The sequence below is a fragment of the Lagopus leucura genome, unplaced genomic scaffold, assembly GCF_019238085.1.
Source record: "Lagopus leucura isolate 7727_CA_CO unplaced genomic scaffold, USGS_WTPT01 Super-Scaffold_73, whole genome shotgun sequence".
Taxonomy (NCBI): domain Eukaryota; kingdom Metazoa; phylum Chordata; class Aves; order Galliformes; family Phasianidae; genus Lagopus; species Lagopus leucura.
In genome coordinates, this window is record NW_024962252.1 from 102,689,865 (window position 1) to 102,709,764 (window position 19,900).

Sequence of the window (19,900 nt, forward strand, 5' to 3'; positions counted from 1 at the left end):
ACAGGATGCTTGTAAAAATATTTTAAAGGAATCAAAAATAGCTAAAATTAAAAAGACAGCTCAACATGAAGTACACTTCATACACTCCACTGGGAACCACTGACAGATCTGTATTTTCAAATACACATCTTCAATAATTTCACTCATTAGCCAGTTTTCTGCTTTCTTTTTTCCCCTCCAGATTTTAAAAACATGCATTTTGAGATGAGTTTGAGACCTTAACTCCCTTCTCCTAGTCAGACAAAGCTTGGAAAAAAGAGACTATCAAGCTAAGAATAGACGTGCAAACTACAAGAAAGTTATTTCAGGCTAGTAGATGATTACTAGCAAATATAAACATGTCTATATTATTTAATGATAATGAATCCCCAAGTGGCAAAATGAAAAATCTTTGCACTTACTAGAGCCAGATATCAGAACGGTTATGAGTCAAAAGCAAAAGCAACAACTACGAATGAGGTATTATCACGTGCCCCATTCTCATCTAATAAAATGCTGAGGCACTTGAATAAGCCAAACATCAGCAGTAGCTGAAGACGCATCCATATCAACAATGGATTCTGTTTACTGTTTGTATACCCTTCTCCAAATATTCTCCAAATATCAGTGCACAACTGTCATGGCCTCCTTAGCCTAAACTTCCATTTTTCTCTGCCTATTATCTTACATACATATTCTTGCATTAACAATGTTTGCCTCCTTGCCACCTCTCCCCACTTAAAAACGAATCCTACAAAGTAGGTCAGTAACACCTAACTTCCAGAGCAGCCATTTGACTTTGAAACACACTCAAGATTTCCATTCTTTTAAGAATAAGGTACTGAAATTTAAGTAAATGGATCGCTCTTTTGAGCCAAAGCTACAACACAGTCTAGTGTACAGTCTAGAAGTGATTGAATACTGAAGCTTGTGTTACTGGGTCAAAAACAAGCAAACAGGTATATGCATTATATGCACCAGTTGGAGAAACATAGAATGGCCTGGGTTGAAAAGGAGCTCAAAAGATGATCTGGTTTCAACCCCCCTACTATGTGCAGGGTCACCAACCAGCAGACCAGGCTGCCCAGAGCCACATCCAACCTGGCCTTGAATGCCTGCAGGGATGGGGCATCCACAGCCTCCTTGGGAAACCTGTTCCAGTACCTCACCACCGTCTGGGTGAAAAACTTCCTCCTCATATCCAACCTGAACCTCAGTTGAAGACATTCCTCCTTGTCCTGTCACTATCAACCCATGGAAACAGCCATTCCCCCTCCTCTTTACACGCTCCCTTCAAGCACTGGAAGACCACAATGAGGTCTCCCCGGAGCCGTCTCTTCTCCAAGCTAAACGAGCCCAGTCCCCCCAACCTTTCTCCATAGGAGAGGTGCTCCAGCCCTCTGATCATCTTAGGGACCCGTTCCAAGAGCTCCACGTCCTTGCTGTGCTGGGGGCCCCAGGCCTGGACGCAGCGCTGCAGATGGGGCCTCACAAGAGCCGAGCAGAGGGGGCCGATCACCTCCCTCTCCTGCTGGCCGCCCCTTTTTCATGCAGCCCAGAACACAGCTGGCCTTCCGGGCTGCAGGCGCACACTGCTGCCTCATGGCCAGCTTCTCGTCCACCAGGACCCCCAGGTCCTTCTGCGCAGGGCTGCTCTCAAGGACTTCTTCCCCCACTCTGTATAAACACCTGGGATTGCCCCGGCCCCAGGTGCAGCACCCTGCACGTGGCCTTATTGGACCTCATTAGGATTTCATGGGTCCACTTCTCCAGCCTGTCCAGGTTTGTCTGGATGGCTTCCCTCCCTCTAACGTATCAACTGCACCATTCAACTTGCTGAGGATGCACTTGATTTCATGCACTTGATGTCACTGATGAAGATGTTGAAGAGCACTGGTTCCAAGATCAACCCCTGGGGGAGTTTCCATTTGTGACCGGCCTCTGCCCAGACATAGAATCACTGATCACAGTCCTTCGGCTGCGACCAGCCAGCCAATTCCTAACCCATCAAGCAGTTCACCCTTTAAATCCACACCTCTCCAATTCAGAGAGAAGGATGTGGTGAGGGGCCATGTCAGAGGCTTTGCAAAAGTCCAGGAAGATGACATCCATCACCCTTCACCCATCCACTGAAGCCATCACTCCATCGCAGAAGGCCACCAGATTGGTCAGGCACAGTGGTGGCTTGGTGCAGCCACACTGTCTTGGATCACCCTTCATCTTGTATGTGCCTAAACATGGTAACCAGGAGGTTCTGCTCCATGATCTTCCCAGGCACAGAGGTGGGGCTCACCGGCCTGTAGTTACCCGGGTCTTCCTTTCTTAAAAATGGGAGTAATATTCCCTTTTTCCAGTGGCTGGGCATGATTTTTCAAATTGATGGAGAGCGGCTCGGTGACCACATCAGCCATCTCTTTCAGAACCCTAGCATGGATATCTGGCCCCATGGATTTATATACCTTCAGTTTAATGATGGGGTCTTCGACTTGTTCTGCTGTTACAGTGGGATGGAATCTGCTCCTCTCACCCTCACCTAGAGGCTCATGGTCCTGACAGACATGGGGAACCTGACCAGTGAACACTGCGGCAAAGCGCTCACTGAGTACCTCAGCTTTTTCCATGTCTGAGGAAGCCAGTTCTCCATTCTCATTTATCAGAGGACGAACACTCTCCTTGGCCTGTCTCCTCCTGCCTTGTACCTGTAGAACCCCTACTTGTTATTTTTCACATCCCTTGCCAAGTTCAGCTCCATCTGTGTCTTGGCTTTCCTGACTGTATCTCTACATATGCAGACAGCATCCCCGTATTCTTCCCAGGCTACACAAACCTGCTTCCATTTCCTGTACATTTTTCTCTTCTCCCTCAGTTTAAGCTGCAGGTCCTTGCTCAGTCACACCAGCTGCCCATCTCCTCTGCCTGATTTCTTCTGCTGGGGTATGGAGAACCCTTGCACAGAAAGGTGTCCTTAAAGAGCTGCCAGTTCTGTTCTGTTCCTTTACCCTTATGGACGATTTCCCAGGGATCCCATCCAGCAGTTAAACTTGCTATTTCCCTGTTCACATACTCTACACCCCACATGTAGACTAAACCCAATTTGTCTAATTTACTAATCACTGTGAAATAATATGGTGGCAACATTTTTTTCTTTTAGAAAAAAACACCTAGAAATAACATTACTCTTGTTCTTGAAAGTATTCAAGCTTAAAACAGAAGCAACCATACAGAGGCTTCAGTTTCCCAGTGGATTTAACATGATCTATTCGGTAAAAAAGTAAGGCCCCCTATTTGTTTCCATGGAAACTACAACAGATACAAAGACTACAATAACACTATTTGATAAATTCTCAGCTGCAAAACACTACACCATAATCACCACTGTTGTCTATGCATTCTCTGCCAGCAATGAACAAATGCCTACATGCTGTGCTCAAAAGAATCTGCAATAGTGGAGGCGACCCACTGTCACCACTGCTGAAACACCCATCACCTCATCATGCCTCCATCAACATTCAGCAAGTGTTGATGAGTGTCACTGCGTGATTTTTCCCACATGGAGGAATTTAAAGACACACCTTTGCATCATACACACTGCCACATCAGATACTGTTTTGACAGACTGTCCCTCTGCTAGTATCTGCCACATGACAACAAAATTTAACAGAATATTGGTGGGAAGGTTCAACCTCAACGGCCATACCACCAACATCCACCCCTGACATTGTGGGCCAATGCCGTAAAACAGGAGGCATTACTTTCAGAGCAGGCCATTTACGAGGTGGCAGGCACATCCATACATCTGTGCCACTGACTGCCAAAAGGGGCAGCTGCACATCCTGCAGGGCTTCTCCTGATGAATCTTAACTGAAACCCACCTATCCCTTAGTAGAAATTACATTTTTCAACACAGCTGATTTAAATTCTCACAGTCAGGACTTTAGTCTTAAGCATTTAGAGTTCTTATTGTGAGTATCAACTCTGTGGATACTCTTAATTTACAGCCCCCCTCTTTAAGGCCACACAGAGCTTTAAGTACAGCAATAATTGCTTATGAAGCCTTTCCAAAAATTCCTAGTTGAAAAAAAAAAAAAACAAAACACCACATACAGAAAAGCAACAGCAGCAATTTCACTCATCATTCCCGTGCATTTCTTGATTTTCGACAGTTCTGTAAGGACTCCCTTACTGCATACAACTTCACTTTCAGATCTCTCTCAACTTTCAAACTGTTTTTCTTCCACCTTGAATGGATCAGTAGTTAAAACAGACATTTAAATGAAATATGTCTTTTTATTCACTGCCATATTCAAGCATCTTGTATGCCTCGGGTCCTCCTTAAGCTGCTGTCTCCCAGTGTCTCGCACTTTCAGAGTTTCAAATCCAGCACTGACAGCCACGTAGAACTTTTTGAAAAGCTTTTCTTAAGACAACCCCCCTTGCAAATTTATTTGGTGGTTAAGATTTTTCCTTGTCTTTCATATCTAAAGAAGCAATTCCAGCAGAATGCGCTAACGCATACTTGCTTGCTGTTAGAGCAAGAAGAAGCATGCACCCATCATGTGCCTTTAGCAGCCAACTTTTGCAGACTAGAAGAAATAAGCAGAGATGCACCATGTAACAGAGCTACAGGCAGAGAAACTCAGGATACTACTAGAAAAGGAACACAGAAAGAAAAGAAGAACTCCAGATGTCAAAAGAAGATCCATCCAAGACCAGTCGAAAGATTAAAAAAAAAGACTGGCCTGAGGGAAATTCCAGCCAGATGTTCTACAGATACAATTAAGGAACTGAACTCTTTTTACATACTAGCAACATCTCATTTCACTGATTCCTTGTAATAAGATAGTTTAGAGAACTTTTTGCTGCAGCAACACCACTCAAGAAAGGGCTGAGCTACTTACTCAAAATAACTATTAATTACTTGGGTGCTGGTTTCATTATTAGTTTTGCATTGCTTTCTTAAATCATTTTCTAAGCTGTAAGTTTTCAGGTGTTTCATTTTCAAATGTGATGAAGTAGCTCACAAGAGGCCAAAGCAAGTGACAAGTGAAAACAGAACAAGAAAACAGAAAAAAAACCAACAAAAAAAAAAAAAAAAAAAAAAAAAAAATTCCTTGCTGTTATTTCCTTTTTTACTTAAAAATTTGAGGGATAATCTCACCTTCAACAAAAGGCTGATTTGTTCAGGGTATTTTACAGTACTAAAAACAACACTATCACCTAAACTAAGAAAAAGTCTATTAATGAAGTTACTAAAGCCTAACAGTAACAAAAGATGAGAAAAACACTGATCAACTGCACAAGGCACCACATAATTTTAACTCTGAACAAACGAAACTCACATCACAAGTGCATTTTTAGCAAGAACTTCAGAGCTGGATGAATAGTCTTCAATTAGACCTCAAGGACAACTATTCATACTAAGACTTGTGAGGAATATGTCATACACAAACGTCACTTATCTCACTAAATATAAAATTCAAACGGCAAGTAAAAATGATCTTGTTAGAGAGTATATTTCCTCGACTTTCAAACAACATAAAACACCAGGCAGTAAACAGAAAACAATAAATAAAACTAATTTCTGTATATTCAAAACTGGGACAAGTTTACAAGTTCTGGTAGCATGCAGATTCTGCTTCCTTTCCCTTTTCTTTCCCAAACCTCAAGTTCTCATGGGAAAGAATAGATCACTTTCAAAATGCAGCTTAATCTCAGAAGAAATAAAAAAAGAACTGTGCAAAACAAAATACTAGGCACAGCAACACTAATCTTAAGAGAAATATATACATAACCTTGTGTGTAATTACCGTTGCCCAAAGTGAAACATACGCACTGAGATGTTTTCTGTTATTTGTACAGGTTTTTCTTTACATCAAATACTAAATAATACGACAACCATACAGCTTAACCTTCACATTCGCTTTTTCCTTCATCTTTTGGAATGCCTCCTTTTAAAAAAAAAAAAAGTAAGTAATAATAATCAAAATAGATTCGTGGTTGCCTCAGGTTTATTCACTGGAGTTCTTCCTTACAATATCAACGAGGACAGCATCAACTTAAAGTTCAATGACAACAATTTAAACTGTTAAAGCTTCCCTATTAATTTTCAATGAGGAAAAAATTCTTTCTCTTCCCCAGTCTCCACTGAACAAAAACGCTGCAGCATACTGACTAGATATACACCACCGGAAAGTGCTGGGGCACTACACAGAACACGCTGTCATTCTGCAAAGGCTCTTCAGTTCTTCCCTACTGTAAATATTGTTCAAGAGCCAGTTTAATGTACGAAAACAATCAGGTCCATCACTCAAAATTCTGCAGTGATAGAACTATATGATCATACAGTGAAGGTGCTTCCGAGTGCCTTTATGATGGTACTCAGTTGTCCATGCCCACTCTCATCAAAGCAGAATGATGTCTACAAACGCTTCCATTACATCCTTTTAAGACTAAATCTGGAGTTAGATTTCTCACATTTACATATGCTCCAACTTGGTAAGTCTATTTATTTCCTAAAAACTTGTAATCACAAAGTATACAGTGGTTACAAAGCAAATGTTACAGATACAGCACAACAGCTTAAAGATGGGAATTATCAAATCTTTTAAGTCTCATTTCCTTAGTAAAACCAGTCACAATCAAGTTAGTGATCTCTGTCAGAAACAAACTTCTGGATATAGAAGCAATTTCAATAAATCTGACAAATTTTTGCAATTCTAAACAATACTGTGTTGGGGTTGTTTTTTTTTTGTTTGTTTGTTTGTTGGTTGGTTTGTTTTTAATGGAAACAGAGAAGTTAAACAAAAGCGTAAGGTAGAACCAGTCCCCCAGTGAACCCAGCAGCCATGTGCTGATCACTTCGCACCTGCACAGCTCCTCATAGCCAGCACATCAAAAGGGCCTGAGGACTTTTATTTTCATTCAGGGTTTCAACAAACAGCACAGGGACACACACTAGCCACGGCATATTCAGACAGTGCTTGTAACATACAGCTCCACCAGAACTGGGCAGGACAGCTGATCTTAGGTGATTTTTATCTTTGCACATCTCCATTTCCCAGAAAACACCACAAAATGTTTTCTTTTTGAATCTCACTCTCTTTACTGAGCATGCACTTTTCTTTCAATTCTAACACCTTCATCTTCTCTATGAAACACCTATTATCCTCTTCTACCATAAGATGCTACAGCAGTCTGGAGCAAAACAGCAGAAGCTGATGCTGAGAAAATGTACAAAATTTAAGTCTCATCTTTCAAAAGCACTGCCAATCTGAAGCTTTCACTGTGCTAGCATCAGTTACTCTGGATTAAAAAGTGCCTTTGAAATAGCCATAGATGTTACTTAAACAACCATGATTGTTAAGAGTATGATCGCATGACCCTTACCATCCCGAAGAGAGCGTGCCACAGCAATTGCTCCCAATGAGGACCCTTCCACGACATTGCTTTAAATGCAGCTATATGTTGATTAACAATGGATAATTTACACAGAACACTGAAGCTGGTTCTACTCAGAATTGCTGAAATGAATTATCACCTAGATAAGGTCTTCGATATCCACCTGAAATACAAAACACAACTACGCTGCTTAAATCAGATCAGGTCACGAGCAGCATTGCAACTTTCAGACAGAGCAAGTTTTAAGACATCGTGCTGCAGTGAACCCAAACAGTTCATAGAGCAGGCCACAGTTCAGATTCTGAATCCACGCAATATCACCATACAACAGACATATGGCCTGGATTAGGTAGAAGCAGGAAATTCACAATTCATGTTTAGTTATGTCAATGGTGGGAGAACCGCAGCACCACTAAAGGTCTGCTCGAATTCAGTGCGATGCCTGAGCTGTGCCATTTCCATGGAAGCCTAAGATAGAATCCCAATGGTGCAGGAGGGCAGGCCCGGGTACAGAAGGGTTTGTCAGCTCAGGTTTAACATGAGCTGTCTCAGATGCAAGGTGGCTACAGATACAGGGTATTTTTGCACTGCACTTTTTAATGCTTCTGCTACCCAGGGATTTCCATTTGCTGAGATACTGCGTATCTGCTTCTCTAGAGAAGTCACATTGCTAAGGTAAAAATCTATTATTGTTGAATTGATTTATAAAGTTCTATTTCAGATTCCTGCTTTAACTCAGTTTCATAAATTGAGTTTGGTTCCAAGATAAGATGTTATGAATCTGGGAAGCATGCATCTTCACATTAAATTTGTTGTATCTCTTCTTTTAATAGGAAAAAAAAAAATCCAACTCAGTTTAAGTAATGTTCCCACACAATCAGCTCTGCTTTACATCACTTCAGTGTACACTAGATGCTCATCCTAAGCATTTCACAACGGCTACTGCCAGGATGCCTAAGGAATTAATTTGGGATTGGACAATTATTATATAAAAATCAGTCTTTCTTACCATATCCCTAGTTACCCAACAAACTTCAAGCCTAGGGTTGACACTGTCAGTGCTGAAATGACTGCTCCATTAAAGATTGCTTACCTTCAGTTTAAAATAAAGTACTTATTTTCACTCTTACTTTTTAATAGCATAAACTCAGAAAATAATAAATCACAACCTGAATGACTCTGGTTTTGAATGACTTCTCCATGTATTCCGGCTCTGAAACTTCTTAAAATACTGATTTAAGGTGAAGACATAGAATTCTAATTTTATCAAACTGTTTTATAAGTAGAGTCTAATGAACAAGGTTTGAAAAGCCAAAGAGGCTTTCTATTAGTCTTAATTGAAAGTATCAAGGAATGCAAAAATTAAAGTTAAAACTCAGGGAAACATTCTGTTTTGAAGAGGTGATCTTGCAAAGTAGTTGAGCTGTACTACTTCGCTGAATCAGTAACAGAAAACAACAATAGCTTCTTTCCCACAAGAACAGAGTAAGGCCAGAGCCTGTGACTGCATTCATCTAAGGTACTAGAAAGCAACAGATTACCAGCAAATTTATAACAAAATCATCTAATGACTGTTCTTAATTTTTTAGGGACAAAATCTGAGAAAAACAGCTATTAATTTCTTACAAAGTATATTTGAGCCTGCTTAAACAATGAGAAAAGAAAGATAAATTGGCAGCAGGTCAACAAATGGAGCATCAGGCAGCTCTCCCGAAAGTACAAGAAGAGCTTGCTGAATAGTTGAACCTCAAGGCATTACTTGTTTCTTCAAAACAGACACGAGCAACCCTCCAAATGGGAGAATAAAATTCAGAGAAGGGGCATAAAAGAAAGTTGATCTCTCAACTTTCGAACATATGGACTTAAGTTTTGCATTTGTTTCACTAAATAATCAATATTTAATAATTCACTGAAACACATGGTGTATTCAGTAATTTATTCACTAGTGCATAAAAACACTTTGTTTTTTTCCCCTTGAAACAGACTAATAGAAATAAAAGGCTGTTAAGGCAATGTCTGCTGTTGACACAAGCATCTCCAGTACTGCACTGTCTCATTACAAGCATAGTCAACATCACACTTACAGATACACGTGCTATCCATAAATATTTTGCAAGTCAAGTACCAGAACTGCACACACATCAAAGTCCATACCTATGGCTAAGCACAACTTCAAAGCCAGCTCACTTCGAAAAGCATCAAACCCACATTGTTCTTAAGAGAGCTTTCAGTTGGCGGTAAAAACTGATCTCAAAAATTGATCCAACTAGATGAGACCACACCTGATTTAAATACTACACCAACAGAACGACAAGACTTACAATGTGTGGTGTAAATTTAATTTCATTAGTTGTTATTCAAGTAAAAAAGGCAGCTCAAAGGAAAACAACAACGCTGTTTTATATGCTAAGAAATACTATGTTCCAACCCACGACAGATTGGTCAATGCAGCAAAAAAATGCAGGCCATCCTAAAACCAAGAAAACAAACTTACTGTATTGAGTTTCTGAGCTTACATTCCCCAGTACTATTCTACAACAGTTTCAAGAAAAACAAACAAACAAAAAACCCAAAATCTTTGCTCAGATTTGTGTCAGCTGATGACACGATGACAGCTAGCCTAGAGTACAATTCCATCATACACCTCCTGACTGAAACATCAGGTGACTAAAAAGATTGGCTAAATATATTAGGTAACCCTTTTGCAGACAAATGATTTCACAATACAGATTTTGATATTCTGGTCCATATATTGCTTTTCTGGACTTGTTCTTCTCTGCAAATGTGCCACTGTTCACTTCTACCAATGTTCACAGCTTTTCTGAGCAGAAAAGAGGGTGGACAGGAAAGAACTGTCAGCTTTGTTGATAACCAGAAAATTTAGAATTAAAAAACTGATTACTGGATTTGCAAAAAGCAGGGCCTGTCAACAGAGAGATCTCTGGAAAAGTTTAGTTTTTCAGCCCAGTTCCCCAGACTCACAACTTTAAAAAAAAAATTCATTATTATTATAGCGGTGGTAAAAACTCAAAACAACTTTATAGTTACGTGTCATAGACTAACACACAGGCAATGGGCTGTTTCCTGAAATTGAAATTAAGCTCTCTGAAAGATTATCAAGTTCCCCAAATGGTTTGGGAAGCACAGATATCAAAATACCAGAGATACCAAGACAGTCAATGCCGCAAAACACAGCATAAACATTCACGTCACTCCCATATACAAGAAGGGGAGCAGGGAGCACCCGGGGAACTACAGGCCGGTGAGTCTCACCTCCGTGCCTGGGAAGATCATGGAACAGATCCTCCTGGACAACATGCTCGGTCACATAAAGAATGAGCATGTGATCCGAGACAGCCAGCACGGCTTCACCAAAGGAAGGTCATGCCTAACTCATCTTGTGGCCTTCTCTGATGGAGTGACGGCATTGGTGGACGAAGGGAAGGCGACCGATGTCATTTACCTGGACCTGAGCAAGGCCTTTGACATGGTCCCCCACCACATCCTCATCTCCAAATTGGAGGGAAGTGGATTTGATGGGTGGACGACCCGATGGATAAGCAATTGGTTGAAAGGCCGCAGACAGAGGGTGGTGGTCAATGGCTCTATGTCCAGGTGGAGGCCGGTAACAAGTGGTGTCCCCCAAGGGTCTGTCTTGGGACCGGTGCTCTTTAACATCTTTATTAATGACATCGATGAGGGAATTGAGTGCACCCTCAGCAAGTTTGCTGACGACACCAAGCTGAGTGGTGCGGTTGATACGGTGGAAGGAAGGGATGCCATTCAGAGGGACCTCGACAGGCTGGAGGGCTGGGCTCGGGTGAACCTGATGAGGTTCAACACGGCAAAGTGCATGGTTTTGCATTTGGGCCGGAAGAACCCCAGGCACCTGTACAGGCTGGGAGGAGTGGTCCTTGAGAGCAGCTCGGCAGAGAAGGACCTGGGGGTCCTGATGGACGAGAGACTGAATATGAGCCAGCAATGCGCTCTGGCAGCTCGAAAGGCAAATGGGATCCTGGGCTCCATCAGGAGAGGGGTGGTCAGCAGGGACAGGGAGGTGATTGTCCCTCTCTACTCGGCTCTTGTGAGGCCCCATCTGGAGTACTGTGTCCAGGTGTGGAGCCCTCAGTACAAGAAAGACATAGAGATTTTGGAAAGGGTCCAGAGGAGGGCAACTAAGATGATCAGGGGGCTGGAGCACCTCCCCTATGAGGACAGGCTGAGGGAGTTGGGCTTGTTCAGCCTGGAGAAGAGAAGGCTGTGGGGTGACCTCATTGCAGCCTATCAATACCTGAAGGGAACCTACACCCAGGAGGGGAGTACACTCTTCAAAAGGGCTGATAACAGCAGGACTAGGGGAAATGGTTTTAAGTTGAAGGAGGGAAGATTTAGGTTGGATGTTAGGGGGAAGTTCTTTACTAGGAGAGTGGTTAGGCCCTGGAACGGGCTGCCCAGGGAGGTTGTGGATGCCCCGTCCTTGGACGTGTTCAAGGCCAGGTTGGACGGGGTCCTGGGCAACCTGATCTGAATGTGTATGTTTGGTGGCCCTGCTAGGCAGGGGGGTTGGAACTACATGATCCTTGGGGTCCCTTCCAACCCGGGTGATTCTGTGATTCTGTGTGATTCTGTGATAAAGCACACAGATCACTATGCGACTTTTTGAGCCCGTTATTTCTGTACAGTGGTACTCACACAGGGTTAACTGACTGCCTTATCAAAGAAAATCCTCTTGCAGCTTAAGAGATGGAACTAAGCATAAAGAAATACTTCATGTTTTGAGAGCTGGCTTTAAAAAATGAGAAAGTGGAAGTGATATGCTCCCACTGTTCGACAAAAACACTTATCCAAGGCTTGCAGAAACCTCTAGTGCTTCAGTTGTTCTTCACAAACCTGCCAAAAAGCATCTTCAAGTGTGGATGCAGATCTAGAAATCGCACCTCAATGGTCTTGTCCTTTCAGTCATTCACACACCTTCCACAAATTAGCTAAAATAAGGTGAACACTCAAAGGCACTTCTTCCACAAGGACTTCTGACAAGCTTCATCTTCAAGCAGTTGCTCCAGCACCAAATCTCCCAGAGGACTTCTATAGGCATGCACACAACTCCAAACAGATAAACAGCCTACATCTTTACTCTTATATTATCCAAAAATAATAGTAATGCCTTTACTTTCTTCCTCAAGAAGTCGACCTTTCATCAAACATTTCAGATCTGGAAAATTCCAGAAGTATATCCATCTAAAACTACAAATAAGGCGGATATTTCAATAAAGCATCAAGAAAACCAGAGATCCTGACAGTTGTATGTTCATGTTGAGCATTCAGATTGCAAATCAATTTCCATGCAAGAAACAAAACAAAAGGAACAGCCACTGGTGTCACTAGTACAGGCAACATTCAATAACCAGTGGAACCGCTTGCTTTTGAAGACTGCAATGTTCTTGTTCAGGTTGTCCCAGCATCTTCCTGACTGTAACTGCATGTCTTAGCCTGCAAAAATCCTTATTTACTTTCTACTTGTGCTGGTAAAACTAAAATAAAGTAACAAAGAAAATGAACTTTTCTGCCTTAATGGTCTTTTGTTGCTTTGTTTTTTAAACACAAGTACATCACTCAGGTAGAGAATCTCTGTCTCCCTCACTAACAAGCTCCCCTCTGTACAGTGGCAGACTTAATGGGACTTGCTGAAAGCAGAAACACACATCTGTACCAACAAACACAGGCAAGTTTTGGACTGATCTCTAATCTTTTCTGAATCAGTATCCAAGAAAACACGGGAAAGAAAAAGAATATATAGCTGTTATGGAACCCTATTAAAGGATACATGTGTATGTAGTAATATGAAGGCACATAACTATGGATACAGCAATACTGAATAATAAAGTAAGGTGAAGGACAGAAAAGACCAGAAAGTGCATACAAACAAGTAGAACACAAACTGAGAAATAGAAGAAATTGTGAGCACAAAAATTTAACTTTGAAAAAACAGCTAATAGAAGAGTTGTAAGAAAGAAGAGGTACAGGATAGAGTATGAATGTTATCAAGTATTTAAATGAAGCTAAATAGCCAAAGCAGAAAATACAAGAACAGGAACTGAGTAAACACAGCTCTTCCCTTCCAATTTCTAAAATGCCAAATCGTAGACTGTTCATCACTTGTCTACAGAACATGATCCTAGGAAGAAAGGCTGGCTTTTCTCACTCAATGCTACTTGAATGCTGGCAGACAGAAGTAAATTGCAGTTGACATGAAAAATCGAAGTCGCAAGAAATCAAAATCCCGAAGTTAAAAAATTGTATTAACAAATAAAGAAAAGTATCTTACAGTTCAACACAGGAGAAAAATAAGCAAAAAGTAATTCTACAAAGTTAAAGAAAGGGTGAGTCTCCTAATTCCCCAAGGCTGCACAAGTTCCTCTGCGAACAAGGAAACCCCTGGTCTCCCAGAAGCCAGGGCAACTAACTCAGCTCCAGGCAGGGAAGCAGGGCCAGCCTCTGCTCTCCAAGGTCCTGTCCTTCACCCACAGCACCGCGCCAGCCCCACGTTTTCCTCACCACCAGAGTGCTGGGGCTCCTGCCAGCAAGAGTGGCCACATCATGCCTCTGAGGCAGCGGCACTGACCACACCATAACTGCTAAAACACAACAACTTGGGCATGTCTCAGGAATAATTTGGGATTTCTGCATCTTGAAAGCTATCCTTGCAGAGGAAAAGTTGTACAGCAACAAAAGATACTTAGAAAAAAAAACATGAAAAGGAAGTTTTCCTACACAGGGATTAAAAAGACTTCAAAGTCTACAACATTCAAATACTAAAGAAAGATGAAATGCAGCAAAGCATGTTTTTCTTTCTTGAATTTCATTAAAGTCACTTACATAAATAAGCAGGAATAACTATAAAATTTATGTGTGCCCCTCAATAGGAAAGTAGAGAGTATTCACAGCAAAATAATTGAGAATCTTAACTGTAATCAAAATTTCTTTAATATCTCATGTGGTAGAAAAAGTGAGGAAGTTAGTTTCTACAGCTGACCTAAGCTTTAAGCAAACAAATGTGCTACCAACATGAGATTTCACTATTACAAAGAGAAAAATCTCAACAAACACATTCCAATGGTCCATAACTCACAACAAAACTCAGCAGAATGGGATTTATGTAACTAATCTTCAGCATCAGTGATCAAGTTGCTCAAGCAGTGAGAGAGAACCAATCTTCTGGAGCCGTAACAGGAAAAGTATCTGGACAAAATCATTTTTAATCACATCAGATAACACAAACCAAAGTCACCACACAGAGCAAAAGCTGAAATACCTTTCTAAAAAAAGAAGCCTTCCAGCTATGAAAATCACACTTTCAATCGCTTCACAATTACAAACAAGTTAGAAGTACTCTATCTTAACATCACCTTCCCGTTTTCTTTAGAAAGTTCACAGTTTTAAAGGATGTAAGTTCCTCCTCCCATTTTCTTTTTTTCTGGTTATTCTGATTCATCTAGAGTAACACTTTAACACAGCCCACAATAACTACAATTTGGGAAATACCACTACAAAGCAAGAGTTATTTCAATTTTCCTTTAAATCTGGCTGTTCATCCCCTTAAATGTGTCTAAAACAAAAGCAAACATGAAAGTCGCTGAATTTGAATTTTACTAAAAGAAAAAAAAAAAAAAAAAAAGCTTATTTTATTGAATGGGACAAAGCAAAGATAGAGGTTAGTGTTAATAAAGTTACACTCCTCCACAGAGTCACTATCTATATCTCGTTACCTGGGGCCCTACAGGCATGCCAGCCTGACCTCCGTACCAGAGAAAGAGGGAAAGTTACAGAGCAAATCATTTTGGGTGAGATCACACGGCACGTGCGTGGCATCCTGGGGATCAGGCCCAGCCAGCACGGGCTCATGAAAGGCAGATTGTTCTTGACCAACCTCATCTCCTTCTACGACTGGGTGACCAGACTGACAGACGAGGCTGCCAACGTAGTCTGTCTAGACTTCAGCAAAGCCTTTGACGCAGTCTCTCTCAATAGTCTCCTGGGGAAACTGACTGCCTGTGGCCTGGACACGTGCACCGTTCTTTGGGAAAGGAACTGGCTGGAGGGCCATGCCCAAGGGGTAGTGGTTAATGGAGCTAAGTCCAGCTGGAGACACGTTTCAAGTGGTGCCTCCTGGGGTCAGTACTGGGGCCCATCTTGTGTTTGTGTTTGATCTAAATGAGGGCATTGAGTGCACCCTCAGTAAGTTTGCAGATGACACCAAGTTGGGAAGTGCTGTCCATCTGCCTGAGGGTAGGGAGGCCCTTCAGATGGATCTGGATAAGCTGGACCGCTGGGCTGAGGTGAATGGGATGAGGTTCAACAAGGCCGAATGCCAAATCCTGAACTTTGGCCACAACAACCCCATGCAGCGCTATGGGCTTGGGGACGAGTAGCTGGATGATTGTGAGGAGAAAAGGGACCTGGGGGTGTTGGCTGGTGCTCGGCTGAACATGAGCTGACAGTGTGCCCAGGTGGCCAAGACGGCCGACGGCATCCTGGCCTGCATTAGAAATAGTGTGGCCAGTAGGAGCAGGGAGGTGATCATCCCCTGTACTCAGCAGTGGTGAGGCTGCACCTCAAATGCTGTGTTCAGTCTTGGGCCCCTCACTACAGGAAAGACATTGAGGCCCTGGAGCGTGTGCAGAGAAGGGCAAGGAAACTGGTGAGGGGTCTGGAGCACAAGTCTTATGAGGAGCGGCTGAGGGAGCTGGGATTGTTTGGTCTGGAGAAGAGGAGGCTCAGGGGAGGCCTCACTGCACTCTACAGCTTCCTGAAGGAGGCTGTGTTGGGGAGGGGTTTGGCCTCTTCTCCCAGGCAACAAACAGGACTCGAGGAAATGGCCACAAGTTGTATCAGAGGAGGTTTAGGTTAGACATAAGGAAGAACTCTTTCTCTCAGAGAGTGGACAGGCATGGAATGGCTGCACAGGAGGTAGTGGAGCCGCCATCCCTGGCAGTGTTCAAGAGGCATCTACAAGATACGACTTAGTAGTTTGTGGTAGCAATGGTAGTGGGAGAATGGTTGAACTGGATCTTGTAGGTTCTTTCCAACCTTGTGATTCTATGATTCTCAATGCAAAAGATGCGAACAGGAAAATACCATAAATATCATGGAAGTGGAAATTTAAAAAACAAAAAACAAAAAAGCACCATACAGCAGAGACAACTATAAAGTCTCACACAAGAGGAACAGTCAAATGAAATGAAATTCTAGATCTACACAAAAACCTACAGGTAGTCAAACAATCAATACTACTGTTCAAAGGCAACCACCATAACAGCAGCTCCTACAGACAGAGTGAAGCTAATTACGCAACATTTGTAGTATTCTTATCATAAAATATACTCAATATCCCAAATAATACCTGAATATTTACCATACTAAATATTCATCCTCCCCAGACAGCGAAGATCAAACTGAACAACGCACTGCTATGAATACCTTTATTTCTTTTCTACCTTAAGGTAGATAGCTTTGCTCAACCTTTGTACTTTCTACACGCCAGAATTACAGGACAAGCCAAGCATCTGCAGCACCCAAATTAAGGGCTCTCCTAAATCTACAAAAATAGCAACAAAACACTCCGTATCTCAAATGTTTTATGGACCTGATCATACTAGAGTAAGTTCTGCAAGCCAGCAGACAGTGATAACAGACAGAAAACTATTAGTCTACATCCATCTCTTGTGCCTGAATAAGCCTTGTTGTTGTGATTTTCAAAGTATTAAAAAAAAAAAAAAAAAGAAAGAGAGAGAAATACAGCCTGAAAGCTTGTGTAAAAGAATGATAACTAGACATCTCAACTAATTACTGTGAACTGATTTTGTAAGTCCTCAGAGCTGCTAGACAAAAAAAATTGTGCTAAAGAGCCAAACACTGAAAAAAGCAAAGCGGAATGTTAGGAAGAAAACAAACCCAGTTTCCAGAAATGCAAACAACACAGACCTACCACCACTACCTGAAATCATGACTGCTGCTGTATATTGAAACCTACTTTTCTAAATTTGGTTGTTGGCTTCCTTTTTTTTTTTCCCTTAACTTTTATAAAAGCTACGGCAAAGAAAAAAAAAAACAAAACAAGTGTAGACCAAAACACTTGTTTTGTATCAACATACACGAACATCATCTGCAGAGTTTTGTATCAACATACACGAACACCAACTGCAAAGGAAGCCTTTTATGCATCCAAGCTGGCCAGGCTCTCTGGCACAGATCACAGCCAGGATTGCAAGTGCAGCTGACTCAGGACCAGTAGGAGAACTGATTTCCACTTTGGGCTACAAGAAGCCCAGGCACACAACAGCAATCTTTGTCACTCCTGGAGCATCATGCACTCTTCATTCTTAAGACAGGACACAGCATCAGCAGCCAGTGATCATGTGGTTCTGCAGACAACTGGAAACCATTACTGCAGTCTCATTTGACACAGTCACCTGCAAAACTGAGGTGTAAGAGACTGGAAACAGGACAATACTTGATTACAATACTTTAATTTTTTTTTTTTATTATTTAAATTATGGGTTAGACTATCTGAATATCTGCTCAATAACTAGCAAAACGGTACTACCCTGATTAGGCCTCTGGACAGCACAGCAATGTAAGTATTACCAATGAACAAATGAAACTATATATAACCCCTCATAGATTGACAAGAACTGGCATCCAAAGAAACCAAGGACTGTTGATATTAGGGTTCACATTGGGATACAGAATGTATTAACATGAAATCATATAATGTCCTCTAAGTTTTTCCTGCAGAAAGCATGTATATTTAAATAAGTCCCTACAATTACACAAGAATCTGCTTTTACATCTTTTGTAAGTACACCAACCTTATAGAGTAAAGGTCAGATTTTTCAGTTTAAATGTAAGGCTACATAAAATGTTCATGCTGAGATTAATTCCGAACTTGGACTAACATTTAAAGAGACTTCATTAAAACTTTGCCTGGGAAAAGATAAGTGATGCTAATATACCTAGAACACTCAGCAAGAAATTAAACTGTTTACTCAAAATGAGCAGCAGACTGTTCTGCTACACAGGAACTACTTCAAAGCCCGGGCACGTTCATGGAGGATTTTGTCTTTTATTGAGTTTCTAGATCAGATAACAACTGAAACTTTTACTACTACTTATGAAATTCCCTCAAGATCAGCGAGCTTACAGTGTTTCACACTTCAATCAGATGCTGACAATAAAGAACTGTTGCTCACTGTGCATATAGTTAGCAATGAAACTACCTGAAGTATATATGTACCCATACACTCAGTCAAAAAAAAAAGTTGTTTTTTTTTTTAATTAGTCTTCCAATTCCACAAGAATTGTGGAATTCATCCCACACTTAAAAATGCCAGAGAAGCAGCCTCAGCAACAGGCCTAAGGCCCTAGAATCTCGTAATGAGTTTCCACCAGATATAAGCCTAGGCCTACACCAAGGCCACCACTGCTAGACAAAACTCCAGCTCTGCACACTGTTTGGGGGTTTAAAATTAATATTTTCACAGTTTAGAGAGACTAATACCCTTATATTAAAAATATGCCCAGTTGTTTGCAGAACCACAAAGTTCCATCCTTCTTTAAGTTGGTAACTTTTCTTTAGAAAACTGGAGGTTCCCATGTGCTTTTTATACAGAATACATTGAGATGATAGTCAGTTCAACTTTTAAGTCACTGGTCATGTAACAGACACCAAATAATTATTTGGTAAACGCTGGGATAAGCAAAGATAAGGGCAGTACGTGTTCTCAGTAAAAATGTTTAGTTTACCAATAAATTTCTAAAACAAACAAGATGTTTCCTGGACCTCCTTCAAAACAATGTTTCAGTGAAAAGGCAATCCCAAATGCTCAGCAGGAAGAAAAAGAAACTGCTTGCAGTCTCTGGCTCACACATTTTGGGCATGACCTCATTCTTTACTACCACTTTTCATTTCTGCTGCAGCATTTTATAAACCAAGGCTTGACGTTATTCTTGCACATTATGATTAAATATTACATACCAAATGCATATGAATGCAGATTAAAGTTATAAAAGAAATGAAAAAGCATCAAAGTGTATCCCTTATAACTCCTCACACAGTAAGAACTTATTTGGCGTGCACAAGGCACCATCATATACATTAGCCTCCAAACATAAAAATAGGTATGTCAAGATTTATTTAACCAGAATTTCTGCAAGTTTGCTATACAACAGTGACATACAACTATCTCCCCAAATTTAACTAGAAAAGCCAAATTTCCTTTTCAAAAATTGCAGGTTTGGATCATAACTTACAGGGAGCTGTTAAGTTATCCATACTCTACTTATCGAAGCGCCACTATTAAAGCAATCTAATATCCCAATTACTTACAAGGAAGCACCTACATGCTTATATCCCAAATGCCTTGAAATGGTTCTAACAATAAGCTCACACTGGAAATTCAGCGATTTCTTGAAATATCAAATATCCGGTTTAACGTTGCCTTTTTTCTCTTTCCTATTTGATCAT

General features: G+C 41.2%; 1 protein-coding gene across 1 annotated transcript in view; it reads right to left on the bottom strand.

Moving 5' to 3' along the window:
* Positions 1-19,900, bottom strand: part of USP34 (ubiquitin specific peptidase 34) — a 122,846-nt gene that overhangs the window by 101,818 nt on the left and 1,128 nt on the right. The window lies entirely within an intron of this gene.